This window comes from Protopterus annectens, chromosome 10.part0, assembly GCF_019279795.1.
Source record: "Protopterus annectens isolate FY-2018-M chromosome 10.part0, PAN1.0, whole genome shotgun sequence".
Classification (NCBI taxonomy): Eukaryota; Metazoa; Chordata; order Ceratodontiformes; family Protopteridae; genus Protopterus; species Protopterus annectens.
In genome coordinates, this window is record NC_056744.1 from 900,586,052 (window position 1) to 900,611,293 (window position 25,242).

The window sequence follows — 25,242 nt, forward strand, 5'->3', positions numbered from 1 at the left end:
TATAGGACATGTTACTTACGCCCTGTATTCTTTTAGTGAGAAACCTCTGTGGTTGTACCAATTCTTAGATATGCCTGGTTAGGTACATACCAACGGGGGCATTGTACTCAATGATAGATCTGATGAATGCTGAATACAGTAGAACAATGACTTCCTTGGACCTAGATGCCATACCTTTCTTTATAAGCTGCACAACATAAAATGATTTCCTCACTACTGTAGTCATGTGATAGTTAAAGGATAGATTACTGTGTCTCCAAGTCCTTGACTACTGGGTCAACTCTTAGGGTTGTGTTGTCAATATAATAGTTACCAGGGATGGATGACTTCATGAAGCATTCTGTTATGCATCTGCTGGCATTTAGTTTTAGTCCATGGCTGGGGCAAAGAGTTGTTTGTCTGTGTCAACCCTTCCTGGAGAACATTAATGTTAGTGGGAGATTCAATGACAGCCCATCTGCAAATTTAGTCAGCCAGAGGGCATTGACATTGGCATTGACTTCAGAGAAGTTAATGCAAAAAAGCAGTGGCCCCAGGATCAATCCCTGAAATGCTCCACTTGCGAATGGCCTGTTTGTAGAGATGGATTCCCTAGTTCTAACTTCCTGGCTCCTGTCTGTGAGCTAATTGACTATCCACCGGATGACATAAGGGTTTGTACCTAACCTCTTAAGTTTGTCAACAATGCCTGAGTAGGGTATTGTGTCAAATGCCTTGGCCAGTAAAGGTAGGCAGTGTGAACCATTTTGCCTTCATGCATTGCTTTGGTGACTTTCTCAAAGAAGTCCACCAGGTTGACTAGACATGATCTGCCCTTGATGAAACCAAACTGGGTTGAGTCCAGTGTCCAGAGGTCTCCTATGTCATTACTGATCATTTTCATAATAATTCTTTCCATGGCTTTATATATGAGACTTGTGAGACTTATGGGTCTGTAGTTTCCATGGTCTGTAGATGTCCCAACTTTGTGCAGAGAGATGATTGTTGCTTTTATCCATTCATGAGGCACAAAGCCTGTTTGGAGGCTACAGTTAAATAGCAATTACAGATGGCCTGATAGATCATGTACCATGCTATTTAGAAGGTATCCTGGGTCATTGTCTGGACCCAGTGATGCAGTGTTCTTGGCATTAAAGGGAGTATTAAGGACCTGTTCCCTAGTGGTATCAGGGGGAGTTATATTTGTTGGTATTTCCTGAGGGAAGTTGATGGGGAAAGAGGGGTAAAGTTGGAGCTGGATTTCTCAGCCAGTAGGTTTGCTATATCTTCTGGCTCAGTATAGGTGGATCGATTTACAATGAGCTCTGCACACAATTATTATTGCCTTTGAAGCTGCAGATATAGCTAAATAATGCCTTGTAGTTGTCCTTGGTCTGGGAGGCCACATTTACCTCATATTTGGCTTTGGTAGACTTTTTTGTCCTCTAAGTTGTTTGTTTAGTTTGATGAGGTTTGCTTTTATTCTGCCAGGTGCTGCACCTCCTAATTTTTGCCATGATTTTCTAACTTTTGTTATACAGCCTATTGATGTTGTGATTCCACCAGGATGGCTTGTTTTACTGAGTTAGTTCTGTACTTCTTCCTGGTGGGTACAACTGCCTCTATGCAGTTATTAACATGCTTGTATAGGGTTTCTCTGTACAGTTCTGCATAGGCAGCAGTGTTCTCAGGGTTTACGGGGGCTTGAAATTTTGTGAAGCAAATAAAGTCCCCGCAGGTATGGCAAGTGCACAAGCCCAACAAACTGAATGTGAAGACAAAAAAACAAAAAAATTGATTTAATCTTTCTTTATTGAAAAATAATGAACATTAAAGGGCAGGATTAAAACCCTTAAAATCCCAAAAAATCCAACCAGACTGGTTTCGGCTGAAATAGCCTTCCTCAGTGTTAAAACACATATAATCACATCCAATAATTTATACACAACACTTAATTGGATACACTGATTATTGGTTGATTATAAATGATCATTGAGACCAGGATGAAAACGTCCACCTAATTTCACAATCCATTTTTCTCCTTGGCATTGAGAATATCATGCCACCCAGATTTATTAACCCTATCACACATAATTTTGTCAATGAAAGTAAATCTGTAAGAGGCATTAGTGTGTTTGAGTGTATGTTTAAACAAAACATTAGCTTTTCTCTTATTCCTTATGTCGCTCATGTGTTCCCCAATTCATAAACGTAATGGCCTAGAGGTTTGGCCAATATAGAAGGCAACACATGTACATGTTGCCAAATATATGACCCAATCTGACCCACAATTAGCCATAAACTTGATATCATACACCAACGGGGTATTCCTACTACTAAACTGTTTGGTTTTGTCTACTTTGATGCAGTGTATACAATGACCACAAGGTACATAACCACATATTATTTCCCCTGTAATGGTGCATTGTAGTTGTTGTCCCCTGGTAGCCCGCTTAAGGTGCTTATAGTGATTAATATAGGATCCTAGTGTCCTCCCTCTCCGAAACGAAAATAGGCACCTGTTCCCTAAAATATCTGATAAACTATTGTCAGATAGCAGAATATTCCAATGCCTTATGTGCTTAGAAGTAGAGGCTTCATGAGATGTGGCTCTGTGTGTTGATGTAGATGCTGTTTTGAAAGAGTGCATTTGGGGATGCAGAGGATGTTTGTTATGTGTACTTCATCTAGGAAGTCTTTGGGGTTTAAGAAGGTTGCATTTAAGTACCTCAGTATAAATGGATCTGTGTCTGCTTTGAACTGTGTGTGATGGGTGCAGTGGCTGTACTACTGACAACCTTATTGACATTGGGAGTGCATTTATGTAAGATATTACCATATAAGTTTATTTGACAATTAGCTGGTTGTCAGTAATCATATGGCAATTTCTACATTGCCTCAGGATGCCCATATCCACCAAGCTGGTACAGAGATAGTGGGAAAGTTCATAGCCAAGGCAGCAGACTCTTTTTTATTGATTAGACAGTTGGAGTGAGAATATAAAGTAATGTCATGAGTATCTGGTTTGCAACTCTGGGGGCAGTGCTTGTCACTGAAAACTAGTTGTCCTGTGTGCAACTAGGCATTGGTGAAATTTCATTGGTGCTTTTACAGAGAGAATGTCAACTTAAGGTGTCTCTGGCTATACAGGGCACTGCCAAACACTTGAGGGGAAACTAATAAGTAGAGTATGATGATTTATGAATAAAGTATTTAGGCAAATATTCTGAAGTTAGAAGCATTACTTACTGAAAAGAAATAATTAGCTTGTCAAGAATGATGAACAGAGAGGAATCACCTGAATGGCTACTGCCTGACTACTACTACTAGTGTTGGTCTAATCCCAGTTTCATTCTGCTGTTATGGTGTAATCTGGCCTGCATTGCATAGCAGCTTAGAAAAAAAAAAGCATCAGTTGGCTATCTTGCCAGAAGAAAAAAGGGGACCTTCACAAATGTCGGCAGTATAGGGGTATCAAATTCCTGTCACATGATATGAAAGTTCTCAAGAGGATGCATGATAAATGAATACTCAGAGCAGTGGAAAGTAGGATGGGAGATGAGGTCTTCAAATTTTGATCAGGATGCAGGAAAACTGACCTAATGTTTACAGAGAGACAGATACTTTAGAAAATAGAGCTGAGGAAGGAGTCCAACTGGCATTCCTAGACTTGGAGAAAGGATATGATATGGTCCCAAGAAAAATGATTTAGGCAGTCCTGCAATGGTCTCAGAAACATTAGTCGAATTAGTTCAGAATATGTACAGGGACAAGTATGAACAGTGTTCAGTCTCACAGAGAGGTTCAGTGGGAAGGGTTGTGAATCAGGATTCATCTCTGAGCCCACTGCTGTTCATACTGGTGATTGACTATATTAGCAAACAGGTCAGGAGGACAGATCAACAAAGTTGCTGTATGCAGATAATGTGGCATTACAGGCAGATTCTGAACAAGTACTTCAGCAAATGATAAAGAAATGGAATGCAAAACTGAAGGCACATGGGATGAAAATGAGTATAGATGAGAGCGATGTAATGCCAGCAAGTGAGGAGAATTAGAAGAAACTGAGAATTAATCAGTCTACACATATGAAAAAGAAGCTGGAATAATCTTCCCCTGGACATTTGAAAAATTAAGCCTAAACACCATTTCAGGAACACTGTGAAAAAACATCTCAGCAATACATGGCTATGCCAGTGTAATCAGCCTGGCTGATATCATTTCTCTCTGCTATCTTGCCTCACACCTCTCTTCCCCTTCATAGATCACCTTACTACCCTTCTCTTTGACCAATATCTGCACTACATTACTCTTGCTAGTCCTACCCTCTGCTGTCATTTAGCTGAAGTAAAGATAATGAACTTAAGTTTTTTTTTATTTTTTTGTTTTAGCTGTCTTCTACCAGTAGTACTTATTAGCCTATTGATTCTATTTGTCAATACTGTTTAACCCATCGTAGCTGTACTCCTAGTAACTATTGTTTATTTAGCTTTGTATTATGTGTATGCACATAACTAGTTAATTATATGTGCGTGGAGATTTTCTCCCTGGGTCTCCACTGGAAAAAAGGCTTCAGCCCAGCTGGACTAACCTGGTCAACAAATGTCAAATGAATAAATAAAACAAAGCATGATAAAAAATCGAATGGAATTAGCTAAGAAAAAAACGGCAATTATTTTCAAAATACAAATCAGGATTCATCAAAATACAAAGAACCAAAAAATGCTGTTCTGCAAACAATGTCAATCAAGAACTGTTCAATACAAAAGAAAAATTGTCTGAATATAATACTAAGCACTTTCATTCCTAATTGCAAATGGAGCTTCAACAGAGTCACAGAATTTACAACACTATTCTTTAAATTACTGTCCACAATTAACAGGTAACCAAATAAAAAATTGACATTTCAACAAGGTACAACCTCATCACTCAAAACTCACAAAACTACTTTACACCAAGTTATATAGAAACATTCAAAAAATATTTAAAACTTTGTTACAGCACAGTAAAAATAACTAAAAGTTTATCTGCTCTAAGAACTAGCATAGTGCTTTGTGAAATTTGATCATTAATGCCTCATTATGCTGTACCAATCAGTCCAGGGTATTATATTCATAATACAAATTACAAATGAGATACAAAAATCAAAAATAAAACAAAAATAATAATGGCTAAAACAGAAAACATTATGAGTCATCACAGCAAACCTCATTAAAGCTGCAAATCATCATATCAATCAGTGGCGGATTTAGGCTTTGGCGCAGGGGTGCACACCTCCCACTTTTGGTTAACCCACACAACCTGAAGTCAGAAAAAATAAAACGCTTTTAAAAAATAAACTCTCTCCACTCATGAGTGCAGAACTTGTTTACATCCACAGTGCAGCGTATTCTCCTTTAAAGAGGACCCGGCATTGCATATGCATGTGCCAATGCGGATGTAAACACATTTGGCACTCGCACACGGAATTTTAACTAGCAGTTCTGCGACTGAGAGTTGCATATTCCATAACTGTAAGTAAAATTTTGTATGAGGCTGCACATGATTTGGTCACTTTATATATGTGAATATTTTTAGATTTGATTTCCCATAACACAGTTTGGTAATTTTCACATTATTTATCAGCCTTAACTTTAACTCCATTTCTTGCTGTGATCCTGCTGTATTAATGGGGCTATAGCTAAAATAGGTCCAGTCTGTGAGTATGGATAGCAGATTTTATTAAATAAATAAATAAATAGAAAGAATGTGGCTAAGCATTTCATTTACTACTATGTATATGTCTTAGGCCTGCTTTTCTTATTGGCCTGCATATTTGTTTGGCTGCATGTGGAAGAAGTTAGCCATTATAACAATTACTTTATGTCTTGTCACCTGTGTTTCAGTGAGTGGCTAGAAAACGAATATGAATTTTACCATGCAGGAGGTTGAGGTGATTGTTAATATACACTACACAGATGTCACCCTTCTTATGGGTCAAGATGGCAATCAAGAGCTGAGGCAGTACAGGTGGGTTGAGGTGGTCTTGGATGTAAATGTCATTGGTGGGCATGGAAGCTGGAGTACAGCCATTCTAGAATTAATGTCATTAAGCACAATGCTAAGGAGGAGGTCCAGGACCTTGGTCTGCTGTGGGATAGTGGAAGGTCATCACAGCAATGACTAGAATTAATAGATAATGTCTGTTTGTTACTCTTAGTAAAGCATGAAGACTCCATTTGTAGAATCACTAGGGCATGGATGTAGGTGCACCATGGAGGGAATGTTACTGCTTACTTAGATATGTTTATAATGGAGTATTGCTTAAAGTACATTAACTACATATACAGCATATACAGACTACTGCACAATGATCAGCTGATGCTGATAATGGCTATTTCAGTATAGATGGTGATGGAGGTAGTAGACTATCATCATGTGGGCCCTGCAGTCATGTAGAATCATCTTGTGGAGGTGGGATGCAAGTCTTCTGCACACAAGATTGTACAGTATACATGTACTCTAAATGCCTGACAGGGTTTGTGGATGTGTGCTGTAGTGTTCCCCCACAGCTGCCTAGGCAATGCAACCTCTTTTATAGGTGAGCTAATACATGTTCACTTATGTTATGATCCTCCTGTGTGCATGCTTGTATACCACCTACTGTGGTGTCTATGATGACACTATGGTTCTGAAGGATAGCTGGTATGATGTTGGGGGCTGTTACTCACACCTTTTTTACAAATATACATACTAACTGTGTGATTGCTGTACATATTCCCATTCCCATGTAAATTCCCACTGTTCTGAGCGCACTCATGATCCTTGACCAACTTCAAAGGCCTTGTAATTGGCACGAGTGCCAACTGTTGGCATCACAATTTGTTTGGGACTGATAGCACATGATAGAACACACATCTGTGTAGTGACATTACCTTATAACTTAAGGAACACATTTGCATAGGCAGTCACATCATCAGTGAAAGGTTTCTGGATCGCAGTGTCTGTGACATCCACTGCACCCAGTTTACCTGGCATATGGCATATAGTGTGGAATTCACGCATCACAGGTGTCCACTCAGCCTGCATCCAAGGCATGTGACTATTCATCGCTGCATTTGACAGTAGACTCTTGAGAAACTTTGTAGGATCTGGTTTATAAATGCCTGCAAAACCCCAGTAATATTTCCAGTTACTTTGTGTAAAGTTCCAGTGGCCAGCACAGTCTCTGATAAATGACATGCTGCTCAGTGGAATGTTTATTTCCTTTCTCCCTGCAGCTGATGTTCAGCTGCCACCAGCTCCTCTATGAATTAACTGGATCTGCTGTACCACTCATAGCCTCCTCCTGGCTCAATCTGACCCATACCTGAGGCTAGTGAAGAGTTAAAGCACACTAGTATTGTATCAAACTTCTGCTGGGGGGGTGTGCACCACCTCCCATGGCAAAGCGCATCTTTACAAGCTCTGCATTTCCTGTATTAAGAAAGTGCATGGTCTCTTCCATGCATGCTCAAACCTCAACTTAAGCAGTATACTTCTTACAGCATGTAGCTCACCAGGCACTTCATGCTGCTATTCCAGGGAGCCTAGGCTACCTCCCTCCCTCTAGGATAGGTGTGTCAGCATTGACCACTCACTCCTATTTTCTCCACCCAGACACCTCCAGTGCACATGCATCTAATCAAACAGAAGTTCTCCAGAGATCAGAGTAATATTTATTACACCTGCTGTTTTTACTATTTAAGTGGTAGTGGGGTTATGGACATATAGGATATAGACATGTAGAACTTCTGCATTACTAATTAATGGATGGTATACTTCAATGGCTGGCAGGATACATACACCATCTGTATGTCTTACAGTATTGTCATGCCTTCTCTAGAATACATAAGGGAGAAGCCCTACTTAGCAGTAGCTATTGATTGCTGTATATACAGGTTCAGTAATGAGATGCAAGCAATGTACTGTGATGAAGCACAGGTAGTTAACTAGGGAGCAAGTGATATAGTCCCTCTCCCCTTTTGTCCTTCTCTTCCTGGGTACAGAGGCAGTGAATCACTGGCTACAAAGATCATCTGCATCCTACTGGAAGACATAACCCTTTTTTTTATAAGCTGTGCTATATAGAAGGACTTTTTTACCTCAGTAGAAACATTGGTTAAAATTTAGGTCACTGTCCAGGTAACTTCCCAAATCCAAACAAGCGTACTCTTAGGGTCTTAATGTCATTGTTGTTCTACCCTGAGGTAGATAACTTCCCAAAGAATACAATAATGCATTTATTGACATTTAATTTCAGTCCATGATTCTGGCACCAGTTATTTTTGTGGGATAAACCTTCCCACAGGATGGCTATGTAATTTGGGGATTCAGTGACTGCTCCTAACTTTCAGCCATGTGCAATCGTAGTCAGCCAGAGCCATTTGGTATTGGGTTTTACTTCAGAGAAGTAGATGCTAAACAGGAAAGGTCCTAGCACAGAACCCTAGGGGACTCTACTGGTGACCCATCCCTTTGTGGAGGTAAGGTTCTATATTTTGTTTTCTTGCATCCTATCTGTGAGCCACGTGGTAATCCAGTGTGTAATAGGATGCGACTCCCAGTTTATTTAGCCTGAGTGGGCATTGTGTCAAAAGCTTTGGCCAGGTTGAGGTATGCAGTGTGTACCCATATACCTTCTTCCATTGCATTGGTAACCTTTTCAAAAAAGTCCACTAAAATGAGTAAGCATTATCTGCCCTTGACCAATCCAAACTGAAATGGGATCAATGTTTGGAGGTTTCCTGTTTCCTAATAGGTTTTTCCATGGCTTTGCATATTAGGCTGATCAGACATTAAAGTAGATTTTGTGTTGCTGTCCTTTGTGAAATGCTACAGTAGTTCGATTTGTTTTCATACTTTGCATATATCTTAACTGACTATTTGCTTTTTAGGACTTTTTTCATAATATGTAGTTCCTTAACTTGCCATGTTCTTTTTAATTAAATGAACTTCACTTGTGCACATAAAATGATTTACTTAAATTAACTTTTCTGGTTTCACATAAATCATTATTTACTTTGCTAAGGGTATTTTTGAGGTGATATCACCTTCACTGGGACTCTCTGCTAGGTTATCATAAGGCATATGTCAGGTTTGCTTTAGAAAATAACTCAAGTAATCTCCGTGGTATCCCAAAAGTCTCAAACAACCCACTAAACAAGCATAGTGGGTCCAAAAACAAAACAGTGTAAGAAACTTCTCTGTGTGGAAGATTTTCAGCCCATACATATCTAGTTTAATATACAGTGATTAACTATATATATATATATATATATATATATATATATATATATATATTGAAAATATTCCACACAAAGAAGTTTCTTACACTGTTTTGCGTTAGAAAATAACTGTGACTTGGCATGGGCAACTAAACATATCTTCCAGGTATGTCTTAAAACAACTGGTAATGTCTGTAAATATGCTGTGTGCTGGACAGGAGTTGTGTACTTCCACTAAAACAGCCACACCAGGTTCATTGGAGAATATTAGACTAATCGCCCTGAAGGGTAATTTTAAGTCTAGCTAATAAGGTGAGGTCAGAATCAAACATAGTACTTTGTGTCTATGAGGTGAAGACCTTAACCATTATGCTAAGGCCACTCCCACTAATTTCCTAGTGATTGTATGTTGCTGTGTTTTCACACATGCTAATAAAATATGTAAGGTGATCTTTTCACTTCCCCTTCCCCGATGTTCTGCTTTCCCACCTCACTCGTCGACTTTCCAGACTGCACCCCTCCCCTTTTGCAAAATCCTGGATCCGCCACTGTCAATGCATTTTCTTGTGTTTGCTTTATTCCTTTCCTCTTGTAGTGTGACTTGCAGTTGATATATAAGTTGAAGGTGTACAGCATAGTCTTCCTCAACACACACAGAGAAAAACTCCAGAGAAAAAAATAGTATCTTAAGCTCATCAACATGTCTTTGATGAGCTGTGATTCTATGCATCATTAAGAGGCACAAAAAAGTTGTAATAATAACCAATAAACCTACAAACAAGAAAGAAAAACAATGGGTTTACTGTTGAAATTTGGAGAAATGCATATGGGATCTTCAAAGTACCTGCACTAAAAGCAAAAAACCATGAGCACATATTAAGACCGTGACTGTGGAAACTGAAATAACTGAAATTAAAAAAGTGAAAACACACAGGATAGGAGGAATACAGAAAAGTAACAAGATGTAGCAACTGAAACCAGTTAAAACATTAGCAGTTTGATCACTGTACCTGTATAATACAAATGTCATGAAAACACACACACACACACACACACACACACACACACACACACACGCACCAACAACCCTGAGTAGATATGAATCTATTACCTATTTCACCAGCATTTTATCAATCAGTTTACTTACAATCTGAGCTAAAGAATTAGTCATACTGAAGGTGTGAGAGAAGCACATAGCAGTTACAAATTTGCAGATTGGGAGCATAACAAAAAATCCAGAGCTGAGGGTATTTGAAGCTAGTACTCACATAACTGACATTTCAACAAGTACTTCATATACAAGGTAAGCCACAGAAACAGTCAGTGAAGCATACAGCAGGCGCTTTATACACATTTATATAATGGAGTTAAAGATAATGGAACCATAAGGGAATATGAACTCAGTATCCTCTTCACGTACATTCCTCTCTCATCTCTACATTTCTCAGCTGATCTACAGAAGCATTTACTCTGAAGGTGTCAGTGATGTACATAACAGGCGACTGCTACACATTTACAGAATTGAAAAATAAAAATGGAATCGTCGCAGGATTTGAACTCAGTATTCTCTTCACTAACATTCTAATAAACTCTTCACTTACAAGCTGAGCCAAAGAAGCAGCTACCCTGAAGATTTCAGTGAAGCACATAGCAGTAAAGCATTTAGAGGATGGAAACATAAAAGAAAAAAGCATATAACCCTGAGGGGATTTAAACCCTCCACTCTGTTTATCGGTACTCTATAAATCATTTCATTTACAAGCAGTCATATAAGGGGTTCCTATCATGTAGTCGAACTTTTACAAGTTTGAACCACATATGGTCGAGGCCATACATTCGAATTTGTAAAAGTTTGAGCATTTGAATGGAAATCTCCATAAGTGGAGGTTTCCATTCACTTTAATGTGGTGCGATCTCGAAGTTGGTATGTTTAAGTAGCGGGGGGGTGTGGGGAGTGCAGGGGGGCTTGCCCCCTGCTTACAACAATTTATTGTTTTGTCCGTTGTGTTTTATTTATTTTTTTTATGTAGTAGAAGTTCTGTAACTTTGAACATAATGGTTCGACCATTAGGTGTTTGGAGTTATGGAACTTCGACTATCTGATATAGACCCTCATATAAGCAGTCAGACTAAAGGCCTAAGATTTGCCCTGTTTCATATTTTCACATTGCTTTGCAACAGCACTCAGCTGATTTGCATAAATGATGGCAGCCAGGGATTTAATTCTGACTGGATTTAATTATAGCTATATAGTGAGCAGCATAATTCCTTGTTGGTGGTACATGGGCATCAACGGTGCTTTTCGAGTCCCACTGTGCACAACATGACCACAAAAAGTTACATGATTTAGAAGCCCTGTATGGGCATATCTGTGGTGTGTTTGTTCATTTTGTTACCAAATTAAAGGTTGGAAATGAGAAAGAGATGAAGGGGGGAGTAAGCAGAGGATAGAACAAAAAGAGAGTAAATCAGGAATGGTCATGAAAGAGGTGAGGTAGGAGAAGAATACTTTTTTGGGACAGGTACCCATTTTATATTTTTGAAGAGAAGGATAAGCTGGTAAAGGAATTAGAGGAAGTAAGAAGAAGGTAAGAGGGTTAGGTTAGGGGATGGGGTAAGACAGACAATGCTGGCAGGGTGTGTGGTAACCCAGAAAGAGAGGGAGGTGGGGGAAATACAATGGAAAAGGAGACATTAGACAAAAAGGGAAGACAACGGTGAAGGGAGAACTTAATGATCAAAGGGGTGAGCACAGACACAAAAAGGAGAAGGAACAACAGATTGGAGTAGGAATGGGTGTTGGCAACTGCATTTTGTGCTAGCTGAGACCCGGTGGGAGATTACTTGTCTCCCTGGGTACTATCATCATTGGGGCTTGACACAGATGCTAAAGCCAGTGCTAGGCAGGGATACAACTCAATGACTCAGCAGAACAGGTTCTCCCTTTGGCCAATTCAGACATCCACCCTCCTATTTATAATATCCTCCACAATGTCCATCACCTGACAATGAGTGACAAGGGCATCTCTTACCCTTACGTTGTTACTTGTTTCAACAACTGTAGCAGCCTCCAGTGTAGGTTACCTGAAGCAGGAGGTGCAGGTAGGGCAGACGATGTGGAGGCAACTGTGGCAGACTATGATTCAGATGTACTGGGTGCTTTTGGTGGTTGTGGTAGCACTGCTGCTGCTACTGCTGCTGCTGCTGCCACCTGTGGGGGGTGGGGTGGGGAGTGCTGACTAATCTTGATGGTTTTTATGTATGCAGGTCTTGATGCTGCTGCTGCATATAATAGTAAAATAAACGGAAAGATAAATAATGAATAAAATAAATGTATGCAATAGAAAGGATAGTGGTACAGAGGGTGGGGAGAGAGAAATCCAAATACAATCGAAGACTGAAATTCCTGCTATGTTGATACTAATATAGTTAAACATAATATAGTTGCTGTGTCAAATACTCATGATTTAACAAGTCTACTTGTTCCTATAAATGTATGTTGTATCTAAACCAACAGCCACCATCAGGTTCAGTCTGATAGACAGAGGCTTAACATGACGTGCTATTCAGAAAGAATAATAGCTACTTGTAGTAGAGATGTAGTTCTAATGTCTTGAGACTAATATGCATAAGAAACATTTATTTATTTAACATTTGGTGACTGGGAAATTCCAGCTAGGACAAAGCCTATTTTCAGCAGAGGCCAATGGAGAAATGCTTCAGATGCATGTCTTTGGAATGTGGGAGAAAACCAGAGTACCAAGAAGAAACCCACACGAACAGCGGGAGGACATACAGACTCTACACAGAAGGCACCCCAGCTGAGAATCTAACTGGAGAACCTCTTGCTATGAGGTGACAACATTAACTGCTGCATCACTGTGCCATCTATGCTAACCAGACACAGATATTTCACTTACAGATGACAGGCAAAGGAAACAATCACTATTTTATACTGAAATATGCCCACTTGACTCATCATGATAGTCTTACATATTTGGCCCATGCAATGCTGTAGTTATGAAACAGGAAAATAAATCTGAAATATTTTTCAGGTTAACATAACTGTGGGGCATGTTTGAACCTACAAGCATACTCACAATGTAGAACATGAGACCAGAGCTTTAACATCCTGACCCATTCATCCACGTAACAATAGGATGCATGCACAAACACAGTCATTACATTGAACAGTCATATTGCTACCTTTGAGCGATGGCAATAATGCCAAAAGTGGTACTGGTGTACAAAAATCTTAGATTTTGAATGGATCTCTACTACTGTAAATATTAAAAACAAAACATGATGAAACATATACACATTCCAGTGCTTCCAAATGTGCTCCATTCTACTCCTGTGCAGCTGCAATGCCTTTTGATGTCTTCAGGGGCTATAGGCTTTAAAAAAACATTGTATAATATTTCAGAATGGTGCATTGCGCCAGTTTAAAGGTGTATCTAATATAATGGCATTGTGTACAATAAATGGGTGTTGCCCACTGTTTAACTCTCGTCAGTGTAGGGGTTCAGCACTGTAGCGTCTCATGTCACTGAAATGGTGATGGCACTGTGCCCCTGTGCTACGGATGCCAGTAGCATGGGTCACAGCCTAGCTCAAACTATTCCAGGCTTCAGCATTTTAAATTAAGGCCCTTCATAACCCTCCTGCAGCAGCCCATGCTTGTAATCCTAATGGAGTCGATGGAGAAATATTGTTGTCTCTCCACATACCACCTCTGTGCTCTAAAATGAGCAATTCCTTTTCTTCCCCAGCCATGATGTCTTACCTTGAAGAATCTCAGGAAACAATGGCAAATAATTGCACCCAACTCAGATCTTGCATGTTTCATCTTTCATGCAATGATGGGCTTCGACAAGAAACTCATTTGTGAGGTGGGTGGCAATTTCAAAAAAATATAGGTACAATTATGGTTTACAATGTCAGTTTAAGGTGTGAAACATGGCAGTCTTTAATGGTAGTGTATGCTATGCAGGCAGCATGCTCCACAGCAACCCCATGCCCAGATGATTAAATATGGAATGTCATTTCACTCCCCTAAAGCACTGTCTGAATGCCCATGTGCAGAGATACTTGCAGGAACCCAATCATATGTACTTAATTTAGTAGAAATCCACACAATGTTTAGCAGGTGTGCTTGAGACATCAGAAACAATAACGACCTGAGCTCTAATTAGCATAATTATCATGGCCAGAGAGGTGATTCTACTTGGCAAGAGGCAGAGAGCCTCTTCACACTACAGAAGAAGCTTTAGACTACAGACTTCTAGCCAGAGTAGTGGGTCTTCCAGTGCAATTCCTGTTAGAGCCAATTCCTTTCCTCAAATGTGCAGAAGATGATAATTGTGCTTAACCTTTCATACATTGTTATTTGATTTACCTTTGGGTTTGCTCACCCTGGGGTTGGATTTCTATACAAGTACAATATTTCTGCTTATCTATTTTATATATACTCTATATCTTATCTATACATATCTTATACAGATGCATTTATATTCAAAAAGACATACATCTGGAACAGTTCTCCCTGGGCCTCCACTGAAAATGGGCTCTGTCCCAGTCAGACCTTCCAGATAAACAAATGTTAAACAAAAATAAATAAAATATCTGTCTGTATATACACACATGCAGACACACACACACACACACACACACACACACACACACACACACACACACACACACACACACACACTATCCAAATCATTCTTTTGGCTGAATGTTTTCTTTGCTGATGTGGAGAAAAAGCCAGCTTATTGCATATATCAGGTTTTTAAATATGTGTGAGATCATGGTATTGAGGGGATTAGATAATTTTCCTTTTAGTTACTTGGTTGTGATCTTGGGAGTTGGTATATAAAATAAACAGGGGGTGTGGGGTGCATGGAGTTTTATACCCTGGAAACAGAATAGTTTTATTATTTTGTTTTTTTTTTTTTTTTGGTCAGCTGGTGATTGATCGTTGGTGCTCAATCAATTGCTGTTTGATGGTTTGATTTTTTGATACATGGACATTCATACAAACTATTTATTGCATTTGTTTACTGGGAAAGTCCAATTGGGTAGAAATACCCATTTTCAGTGGAGGCCCAGAGAGAAAAACGTTAAATAAACTGACAGATAAACATTACATTCACATTTCCGTTGTAGATATTACGTCAACTACATATAATGGATAACGTTCCAAGCAACATCATACATATAAACAATTTTAACAAAATCAGTTTTACAGTTTGTTCCATTGACTTACCAGTTTAGCATTACAATTTTCAATTAAGATTGTTTCATCTCTGTTATACCATTAAGACAGCTACAGCAAAACTGGGATATGATCAATCTAATCTGGAATGGGATAGTCTGTGAACTAATTTAGTGATGTGTTGTCTGTGAATGGAAGTTTGCTTTCTGACAGCAAACATAATGAGATGGCCACTTAGTGAATTTGATTATGTGCCAGAACTAATATACTGTTCTGGTGCTGAGGTTAAGATTCATCCAGCATTGTTCATTCATCGCTGTTCTTATTGTAATGGCTGGGTTTGGTGATCAACTGGGTCATGGCATATAGGTTTGTAATATCTGAGGGGTTATCTGAGGAGATGGTGAGCCAAATGATATTGACGTCACTGAGAATATTTTTTTCTTGTGGGAAATTTAAGGAGGCCCAACTTAGAAATTCTTCCGCTGTGTTAATATTTTTACATGGATAAATGTAAATACCTAAGAAGATCAATAATTTATACTGGTTTAGTTTGAGGGAGATAATAAAGACTTCAGTGTTGGGGTAGTTGTAGGGGGAAGGAGTTAGATGGAGGTTACTTTTATAAATAATGGCAACTCCACCTGCTCTCTTGCTTTTTTTCTATCAGCTCTTAGTGTGTCATAGCATATCATAACATATGCATTTCATATACATTTTTATTTATTTTTTTCTCCAGAGAGACGTCATGTACCATCAGGCATAGCTGCTGCAAACAGAGCCTCTTGCAGATGCACATTTACCATGGCTACAGCAACCCCTAACATATTTCAACAATTTACTCAGTATGAACATGTGCACACAGCCAAATTTAAATATAAACAGTTGCAACTCAACTCTGTGGCATTTAAATGTGTTTGAATCACTCTGTCTGTTTTTACTTCATTACCATACACAGTGCCTTAGTATAAGGAAATTGTATGTGCTATCACCAAACACATTATTTAGGATAGACACATTGTGCAGCTTTGTTTTCTGAATCACACATACCCTGTGGGTGGCTGCTTGTCACCCCCCTCCAATTCACTTAGCATGCTGAAGTAAAGGTTTCTAAGTCTGGCTCCATATCTTTATGAACCTAAATAACTAGTAAGAAATGACTAGAGGTGCAATAAACTGAATTAGAAAATAAAAGTTTGAGTTACCTGAAGTATTTGCTATACATGGTACAATAAACTATTAACTGTATAAACTGCAATAGCATGAAGTATATTCCCCTGAGCAGAAATAAAATAAACATATCCCCCAAACTATCACTTCCAATAAAATATAAAAAGTTCATCCATAGCATGCGAAAGTAGTACAAAGCATGGCATGCATATAATCAGCAAAAAATATATAGATAACACATTATAACAAGACATACAATGTCAGCCACAATACAAAACTAACATAAGCCACAACTTCCAAATCACCTATAAATAATACTGCTCATGCTCACAAATGCAATAAAAATAAATAACTGCAAAACATGAAATATGAAATAACAGCATGAAGTTATGGGAAAGAGTAGTGGAAGCTAGGTTAAGAAGGGAGGTGATGATTAGTGATCAGCAGTATGGTTTCATGCCAGGAAAGAGCACTACAGATGCAATGTTTGCTCTGAGAGTGTTGATGGAGAAGTACAGAGAAGGTCAGAAGGAGTTGCATTGTGTCTTTGTGGATTTAGAGAAAGCATATGACAGGGTGCCTAGAGAGGAGTTGTGGTATTGTATGAGGAAGTCAGGAGTGTCAGAGAAGTATGTAAGAGTGGTACAGGATATGTACGAGGGTAGTGTGACAGCGGTGAGGTCTGCGGTGGGAGTGACAGATGCGTTTAAGGTGGATATAGGATTACATCAAGGATCAGCTCTCAGCCCTTTCTTATTTGCAATGGTGATGGACAGGTTGACAGACGAGATCAGACAGGAGTCCCCGTGGACTATGATGTTTGCAGATGACATTGTGATCTGTAGTGAGAGTAGGGAACAGATGGAGGAGACCCTGGAGAGGTGGAGATATGCTCTAGAGAGAAGAGGAATGAAGGTCAGCAGGACTAAGACAGAATATATGTGTGTGAATGAGAGGGAGGATAGAGAAATGGTGAGGATGCAGGGAGTAGAGGTGGCGAAGGTGAATGAGTTTAAGTACTTGGGATCAACAGTTCAGAGTAATGGTGAGTGTGGAAGAGAGGTAAAGCAGAGAGAACAGGCAGGATGGAGTGGGTGGAGAAGGAGTGATTTGTGACAGACAAGTACCAGTAAGAGTGAAAGGGAAGGTCTACAAGAGGGTAGTGAGACCAGCTATGTTATACGGGTTGGAGACAGTGACATTGACAAAAAGGCAGGAGTCAGAGCTTGACGTGGCAGAGTTGAAGATGTTAAGATTTGCACTGGGTGTGACGAGGATGGACAGGATTAGGAATAAGTATATTAGAGGGTCAGCCCAGGTTGGAAGGTTTGGAGACAAAGCCAGAGAGGCAAGATTACGTTGGTTTGGACATGTGCTGAGGAGGGATGCAGAGTATATTGGGAAAAAGATGCTAAGGATGACGCTGCCAGGTAACAGGAAAAGAGGAAGGCCTAAGTTAAGGTTTATGGAGAGAGAGGACATGCAGGCAGTTGGTGTAACAGAGCTAGATGCAGAGGACAGGAGGAAATGGAAACAGTTGATCTGCTGTAGCAACCCCTAATGGGAGCAGCTGAAAGAAGAAGAAGACTGCAAAACATGAAATATACTCATGCACAAATGCACAAAGACAACATAAAGTACAAGTAAACAATGCCACATTTAAAACACACCCATACACAACCATAAAAGCATTCAAACACAACCATAATCATAAGAAACACAATGGGCCAGATTCTGTAAAATTTGCAGAAGCTATTTATGGACAGTACAGCACATAGAAGGAAGACGTCAGTGCACCAGCTGCAGACGCAGTTTCAGAAAACACTCTGAAAGCACTCTGACCACTTAGCTATTCAGTGTAGGATAATTGCAGATTTCCGTTGCACACATCTGATTAAAAAACACATCATGCACACCCAGTGCAACTTAAATGTGACAAACTACAATGCCGGATCTTTTTCTGAAATCCTCAGCATATGCAATATGGATCACAAGGAACAGAAGCTACTACTATGGACTTTGCCGAATTACATAACAATACCAAAAAAAAAAACATAAAATGTAACCTACAGTTAATGAACTGCAACAGGCTGCAGTGATACAAGCCATAAATATGGATGAGTTTATGCACCCTAGAAGAGTCAGAGCAATGCTGCAACTAAACCAGTTGTCATAGCAGCAAAGAATTGACAGATACCAGCTAGACAGACATCTGGCACAGACTGTCTGCAGCATGAGTGTCCCATGCATCTGTGTATACCCTGCGAGGAATCCCCATCCCCCTCAAAACCAAATGTGTCTTAGCCTGGGTGTACTTGCAGTTGGGACATTCCAAAGACAGATGGGGATGCTATGGGAGTGTCACAGACAGCTACCAGCCATACTTGGCAAAATATACAACCACAACAGGGATTGTGTTGGTGTTGTTGAGCAAAGTGTGAATATGTCTTCAGATCCGAATGTGGACATATCTGACAAAATGCCTGGCAGCAATGTTCAGCAATGTGGATGACTACATCCATTTTCCATCCACCCCCCTGGAGCACAGAACTGTAATGCACAAGTTTTACAGCACTGCAAATTTCTCCACATACTCAGCTCAATACATTGCACACACATACCCATCAAGACACAAGTACATCCTGAAGCAGACTGATACATAAACAGAAAGGGATGGCCATCCCAGAACTGGCTGATTGTGTGTGCAGCAGATGACAGCATAATAAACATCATGGTGGGAAGCATCCATGATGCTGCCATATGGAGGGAAAGTGGACTGAGGGCAGCATTCCAGCAAGCTGAAATACCTGAGGGAGTACTACTAGGTAAGTACAGGAACACAGCTAGGATATAAGCTAAGGATTCCCCTCCCAACAATATCCATGCTGGCCAAATGAGTGTTTACTCCCCACAGCATGTGACTGTGGTTATCATAATTTTCAACCATATTTGAATTTTTTTAAATTTCCCAGTTTTGAAGACCAAATAATGGGTGCCAAGAATTCTCAAGTGGCCCCTTCAAATCCTGATTTTTTTTTTAATTTACAATTTTTCATTACCACTGATGTCATCATGTATTGCCAGCATATTCTGCAAACTCATCAATGTACAGGGGTATGCGAGGATGGCATTAGCATTGTGAGGCAGTGCCTAACTGCCTGTTTGAGACTGGAAGAGCTTAAAAAAAGTTGTTTATGGCTGCAGAGGACTACATTGTGGAAGTGCTTTTCATGGTCCTGGATGACATTAATCACAAGGAGCTCTGCAAATGGCTTGCTCAGAAGATTAATGCAGGTCTGAAATTACTTTATGTGTTTCTTGTTTAACAGTCTAATTTAATTTTTGCTGCTATCCTGCCTTCTCTTTTAGACATTTATGTGTAAGTTACGGGCTGGAACTGGAGAATTTAGTGCCTCTCTACCAAGGGAAATGAAACAACTGAATAGTTGGTGATTTTTTTTTCTTTGTGGAAAAGAAGTCAATGAGCTACGAAACTGGCTATCTTACACTGCCTCAAAGTCAAACATTTTCATCACGCTAATCTCCTCTCAGGTCAGCAAATGATTAAACGGAAAATAATTTGCAACGTATTTGTGGTCCTGAGCACTGGTGGCTGTAAGAGATGTGGAAAGTGTAAAAATTGTGTTAACTAGTCTTAGTAAATGCTTACTAGAGTGAAGCATACCTAGTTAAATGTCAGTGTCATCCAAAGCCTTAACTCAGTATTTTGGGTATCAACAGGCTAACTTTTATGATGAACGAGTTGATAAAACTGTTATGCATTCTTTCTGCAGGCAGCACAGTTGCTATTTTGAGAATTAATATACATCTTCTGAAGTAAAAGAAGTGTGTAACTCTAGTCATTGTCATTTTTTATTAAATGTAATTCACCACCTTCTCTTCAAAAGTCCATATCCATATTTCTCATACAAATTTACAAGTTTTAGGAGGGATTAAGGGGAACAGAGCTAAAGTTTGAGTCAAATCAGGGATGTCACTGAAAACTGGGGACAGTCGAGAGGTAAAAAATTATTTTCTGGTAAATCATTGAGATTGCAGTCACTTGATAATGCCTGATATACACTTCTAATTTCATTCAGAAGATGCACATTGATGCAAAAACTCAACTGATGTATTAACTTTTGTTTTGCAACCCCCCTTAGGTTTGCCTTTGTCAAGATTTCCTGAGGAAATAAGATGAAATATATGGTTTGACATAATGGCTGTAAGTTCATCTGCTTTGGTTGGCTTACTTAAACCATTAATAAAAATGGCTAAAATACTGTGACTTGTGTGTCGATGGATTTTACCATGTTCAAATATGCTGAAATTCAACTAATTTCTTTGTTGCTAGTCTTGCCTTCTTTCTTCCTTCAGCATGCATGCTCGTTTTCGATATCTAGACTCACCTTTATTCCTTTTTGAGCGCAGATGCAGTACAGCTGTAGCAGTGTCAGTGCATAAATGTACAGGTACCGTATCAACTTTTTTCATGTTTTTGCTTCAATGTGTGGTTGGGTATTTTTTTTCATAGGCAAACAACATTGTCAATGTAATTAACATATAAAACAGAACTGATACTTGCATGCTGCTCCTTAATTACACTGGGATGCCACACTAGCGAACTGCACATTGTCGTAGGTTGAAAGCCTGTACACAATACTGGTTTACATACCACCTTGTCAGATGTCCAAGGTGGGACTTTTGTGTTTGTTTGTTTTGTGGAACCATCAGATTTTGCAGGACAAAACCATACCCAAAGCTAACTTCATTTTATTTTAGTTTATTTATTTTTGACAAAGTAAAAGCTTATTCTTATACTTTTGAGCTGCTTATGTTCTTACTCATAATATTTAACTGTTTCAGATACAAAATAATTGTTTTATGCAACTTTAAGGGAAACATAGGAAACATGTTTGTCCAAAGATCTCAAGATATTTGCTATTTTCATTTTTTTTCGCAGGACACAACTACCCATATAGGTACTGTCTTGCACAAAGAGTGACAGGTGATAACCCTATTTCTCAGTCATTAGTTTTCTGCACTCTCTTATCTCTTTACCTTTTGGTCTATATATAGAACCGTGCAAAGGTGAGTCTTGCTCTTTTTGGCTGGATGGCTGCTACAAATCTGCTTTACATATTGTTGCTATTAGTCATTAAATGGTATACTTTTCGCAGGATAGTCCTGATTTGGGCTGCCATGTGATTGGCATAATTAACCCCCCTTTTCACATATTTACATGGGGTTGGGTGTCATATCAATATTAGGCTGTGTATCCAAATCACATATAATCAATATTTTGTCTGCTATCTCCTGGATTGGGATGGTTGGGGGTGTAGCAAATTCCATTTTGTGCTCATAAACTCTTAATGCTACCCCCCCCCTTGAACAGCTATCACTTACAAATGGTCACCTCTTTCAAAATGTTGCCCCCCCCAAAGCACTTAATGCATGTAAGTAACATTTTCAGCTGTTCCCCATAAAACTATTAAAAGCATTGTTTTTAGATTAGCAGTATTGCACCTGTTGTTAAAGGCATTCATTTAGACAGTTTAAGACATAACATAACCTGACAAAAGCCATGTTGATATGATGCTCTGGAAAAATAATGTACTCACCAGAGCACAAAGAGTATGCCAGGCTACATCCTTGTCAAGTGTCCTGATATTTTAAGAGAAAATGTGCTTTCCTCAGCATATTGCTGAAAATGTGCTATTATCTGTTTAATGACTGATTACAGCAACAAAACGACTAAACATTATAAGACAAAAATAGTACAATTTGGGTAATAAGGAGAAAGTGGTAAGTCTTTCGCTTTAATTCAAGTTGTAGATTTCTTGCAAAATGGAATTCTTCATTTAAAATGTCCCTCCCTGTTTGAACATCTGGGAAGGTCAAATGTGTTTACATTGCCAAAACTGGTCTTGAGCTCATTAACAATAAGGTGGCATAGCATGTTCCATCTTAACAAGCCCTGACAGAAAGATGGATGCTGGATAATTAGTTAATATTTTGTAATTGTGTTACATTTAATGGTGTTATTTAATATTAGTGTAGAAGTTAATGTTATTTTTATAAAAGAAAATTGCATTTCAGTTTTATACAAGTTCAAAGTTTTATTTATACAGGTTCAAATGTTAATATAAATAAAACACTATTATTCTTGTTATATGTTGTGTTGTTTAACATTTTATCTGTTCTTTAATTTGCATTTTGAATTTTGGTATCTCACAATTCCATTGGAGTGGATGGGGTTACACAATTATGTATGCAAATTTTATGTTAATCAGAACCCAGGTTTTTAACCAGTTATAATCAATCCAAAATGCATCCTCCTGCAAGTACGGCAGTGCACTGCTTAAAGTCTCAAAAGTCAATCAAAAAGAAAATAACCAGCACAAAAGTGGTGTGAGAGCAAACATTTATTCCAAATATGGCAAAAAGCAATGAGAACAAGATGATCATCCACCAAATGGTCACGAAAACAACAAAAAATAGAGGAATGGTAACTGGCTCATACCAAATGTGCTCTGAAACAGCACATACCAGCAGCCTCACACCACACGCCAACAGCAAGGAACAGGAAGTAGTACCAATCCAAAATGCATCCTCCTGCACGTAGCCAGTTATACCAACTTTTCATGGGCCTTTGTTCAGATTTTTGATGATTCCAGGTTAAGAAGTATGGTGCTTACCCACTTGAGCCATGGCTAATGACTCCATATTATGAACCATCCAACCCTGCAGAGGAGGCCTACAATACAGCGCATGGAACAACCAGAAACACCACAGACTGTATATTCAGTGTATTGAAAGCTAGGTTCAGATGTCTGGACAAATCTGGGGGTGCACTGCAACACACACCGGAAAAGGCAGCACAGATGATAACAGTATGCGTCATGCTGCGCACACAGGCTAATTAGAGCACATAGTGGTATTTCAGCAACAGGAGTGGGTGAACTACCCCAAGAACCCTGGATATCTGAAGATTACATGCTGCAGGTATCATAGGAGGAGCAGGAGGACATAGGTGGCCGAAGACACAGGTGTAAGCTTTCTGATGAAGTTTCTACTTGGGAAATGAAAGAGCTAAAAATAAACTACTTACTTCTGACTTGGTTCCTTCGTTTTTTGTTTTCTACCAGTTTGTGTGGCTTTTGGACAGGCAAGGTATGCAGAACCCTGCTTGTACTATGGCACTGTCTAGTACTGTAGAGGCTAGGGTTGCTACTGACCATGCCACAGATGACATACTTTCATTCTATTCAACCAATGATACCATTACCTCACTATGTCTGAACTCTTGTCCTTCATGCAACACATGCAGCTGGTGTACAACATGATCTGTGGCACGGGGAAGTGCACTGATATCAGATCTATGACATTGCCAGGAATGTTCATTTGCCTACAGAAGTAGGTGGACACCCTCTGACATCTACACATGCACACCATCTGCATGCCTACAGCTATTGTGATGGCCAGTATCAATGTGTTGTGGGGAACTGTCAACATCATCAGCAGTCTCAACCTGAGTCTGTTGTTCACCGGTCTCATCCTGTTCACCATCTGAAGTCCACTCATTGTCAAAATGGCCAGACAAGTTTCCCTCCACATTTGAGGCTACAGCTGCATCCACATGACTGTCACTATCTTGTCTGGACTGTATCACCATGTCATTGTTCTGTATGCCAGGTGCCATGCTACCACACTGAGACTCATTAGATCCCACATAATGATTACTAGACGGGTAATGGAGAATACAGATATATATCATGCTGGATATCATTAAAGACATATAACACACATATCTCATGAATGATTTACCATGAGGTCTTGTCTGTATGGGTCACAGAACCTATTTAATAGGGAGTAGACATGACATATGTGATGAATACAAACAAAATACCCACCGGACAAGTCCTCCTATGAACATTTTGAACAGCATTAAACAATAGCATACAGTAGGTTTTACATAGACACACCTCTTGATGGGGATGATGCAGTCTGGCCAAGGGTGGGAAGAAGGAAAAAGTATTAATGCAGGATAACAGCAGGAGTAACAGCAATGACATGTATGAAAGATAGTTAATAGCATACCAGTATACAGGACAACAGGAGGAGTAACAGCAATGATGTGTATGAAAGATAGTTAATAGCATACCAGTATGCAGGATAACAGTAGGAGTAACAGCAATGATGTGTATGAAAGATAGTTAATAGCATACCAGTGACAGGCTCCTGCTGTTGTGAGTTTGTGTGTCTTACTGTGGATCCAGCAGTGGGAAAATAAAGAGAAAGACAACACAATCTTGTGCAGGTAACAGAATACTGACAGTATACAACACAGTAACAGGAGCTGCAGATACTCATGTGATGGACATTGCACCTGTTGACCGGATGCCTCTGTGTTGAAAAACAGTGACATTAATGTCATGTATTTCAGGTCTGCTACACATTGCTGCAAACAATGAACGTGTTGCAGTAACATACCTGGTCTGTCTGTACTTGTACCTGCACGGCTTGTACCCCCACTGGATGTACCTGTAGTGCATAATGTTAAGGAAATATCAGTGTTACAGCAAACAGCAGTGCCATGACATGATGCTGAGGCAGTAACAGGTAGTGCCA